This window comes from Theobroma umbraticum, unplaced genomic scaffold, assembly GCF_002168275.2.
Source record: "Theobroma umbraticum cultivar Fairchild unplaced genomic scaffold, ASM216827v3 scaffold_39.0, whole genome shotgun sequence".
NCBI classification, from domain to species: domain Eukaryota; kingdom Viridiplantae; phylum Streptophyta; class Magnoliopsida; order Malvales; family Malvaceae; genus Theobroma; species Theobroma umbraticum.
The window spans coordinates 1,138,792-1,141,584 of record NW_018397281.1 but is presented as its reverse complement, the minus strand read 5'-3'; positions in this window follow the sequence as shown (position 1 = coordinate 1,141,584).

Genomic DNA, 2,793 nt, shown 5'->3' with positions numbered 1-2,793 from the left:
CAAAATGAGTCAAAATAACTCTATATAATAGAGTTATCAAAGCTAAGAGATAGGTATACAACTTTCATGTTTACCATTTTGCCTAGTTCGAATGGAAGCATAGAGAACAAGCATCAAGAATCCAATGTTATGCTGAAAAGACTTTAAGGCCAGATTTCAACACAGAACAAATGAGAGCCACGGCTCATGAGGAATTTTCCAAAAATAAGCAACTTACTGGATTTTAGAAGTTAGGTCTTTTAGAGGCTATTTAAGGGCCTTGTTAGAGGATTTTAAGAAGGGGTAGTAGGTAATTTCTTTAGAGAGAAAGAGCCAAAAACAAAGCAAGAGAATTTGAGGGAGAATCAAGATCACAAAGCTTCAACTATTAGTTTTCTCTCTTTACTTTGTATTTCTCTTATTTACTTTGATTTGGGTTAATGGCTAATTTTCTTTGGGTGAAGTTTTCATTAGATATTATGAGTTAAACTCTTTTTCTAGGATTGTGTTGGACTTCAACATGTAATCTGAAAATTTATTTCTCTTTTATTTACTATGAATGGGTATAGTTTTGCTTATTCAAATATGTTCTTAATGCATTTGACTATTTGGCTAACAAGTACCTGATTTGTGAATCTAACTAAGACTTGACAGGGAGATTTTAGATTGGACTAAGGTTTGAATAGTATATGTTCACTTTACTTAAGTGATCTGATTTGCAATTAAGGTAGACATACACCAATTACCATACATAGCCAAATTAGAATACTAACTTAATGAACCTTATTTAATTGATTACTATAGACAAATAGTGACTATATTAAGTTAGGTACTGGTGCTAGCATCTTGCCAGAGACTTGTTCATAACTTTGGATTCTAGGTTAGTAGAACCACTCATGAATATAAATAATAAAAGAAGTTGGTATTAGATGAAGTATTGAATGAACCCATAATCCTAAATTTTAATCTATTGCTTTTCTCTGGTGAATTTTTACTTTCTGTTATTAATTTATTGTTTGATTTAATTTAGTTTTAATTAATGCTCTACAAAATTGAGTTACTTGAATAAGATTTGTTTGTCATAATTTTAGTACTTAGTGAAAAAGTAAGAACAAATATCTGTGGGATATGATTTTAGACTTATTGTCTATATTACTTGTTCCATACGTATACTTGTGTGTGCAAAATCAACAACACTCTCATGTTTTGAAAATACATTAAATTAAAAGGATTTTTATTTTAACGCGATTAAGGCACTCGAGTATCGAACTTGTCACCACACCAAGTTAGTGTGGTCTTTGTGCACAAAGTATTGATTATTGATGACTAATATTTGATGATAAAGGGGTACTTGAAGCCCCAACTTATATTTGGTGGCATGAGGAGTTCCACGAGTAGGTAAAGAGGGACTTGTAACCCCACTTAATATTTGGTGGCGTACGAGAGTCTCACAAGAGAAACCCTAAAGGCAATACTAAACCTACCCAAAGTTGATACTCACTTATTTGATTTTTATTAAACATGGCATGGGATGGCATTAATACATGAAATATATTTTACATGGTTAGTGAAATTGTACGTATTCATTGGTGACTAGCTATACTACATTTTTATGTTTAAAATTATCCATCGTATGCTTGCCATGGATTTTACTAATGATAAAAGACTTAAGTTGAATGGTTTTTCAAGTGCTAAACATAACTTTTACCACATGTATTGAGAGATTTCCTCACTATGCATAAAACCTTGATCTGTGAATATACATGTGTTATTCTTATGAATTATTATTTTTTAAGACTTGCAAGGCATAAAAATCTCTCAGTTTAATTGATTATATTTCCGTCGCTTATTCCTGGATTTATAAATATTCCACCTTTAAGTTTGTTTCTACTCCTCACCTGCTCACTGAGCCATTGATCACTTGGTCTATGAGATTCACCCACATATATTATTATGCAGATATATATATTGTTGGGAACATTGTTGGCAAGGATACCTTCTACAACTACATAGGTAAATGGTATCTCTTAACATTCCTTTGTGCCACTTGATAATTCTATTTTATAGAATTATTTTAGTCCAATTTTGTTATTAAATATTAGCTAAATCATTAATTTTCAATTATAATTAAGTTATTTTTTGTTGCTTTTATAATTAGTTTATTTTTAAGTAAGTTATTCTAATTTTATGTTTATTTCTTTTAATTTGGCCATTATTTATTAGTTTTTATATTTTTATAAGGATTAAGGGAATTGGCTTAATTTTGGAAAGTAAGGTATTGAAAGACCTAGAAGGTTGCTGACATATGCTTCAGTGTTTTGACCATCGCTCGTGCTACAGAACTCCAAATATTACGATTCTTAGACCATTGGAAAGCTAGAGACAGAGGTAAAACTTTCATCATATCACATTGCCTAGTTTTGCCTCAAAGATAGAGAATTGCACCAAAAAATGGCTGGGTATACTATTATGGGAATGGTAATCTTAATACTGACAATTAATGTTTGGGCCCATTACTTTATTAAGCCCTATAGTTACAATTAGTAGGTTGATTTAAGAACTTATAGGTTAAGTTTGTTAGTATAAATAGGATATTTCAAAAGACACTAGGGAGACAACTTTTGGAGATTTAAGAAACTAAAAGTTGAGGCCGAAACTTAGAGAGTAAAGTAGCAAATATTTATTTTGTTTTCTTCCTTAGCTTCTATTTTTCTTGTTAGTCTCAATTGTTGAAATTTATATAATGCTATTTGTCTTTGAAATTATGAGTCTTTTTTTGGGATTGGAATTAAACTCACATATAATCTAAATTTT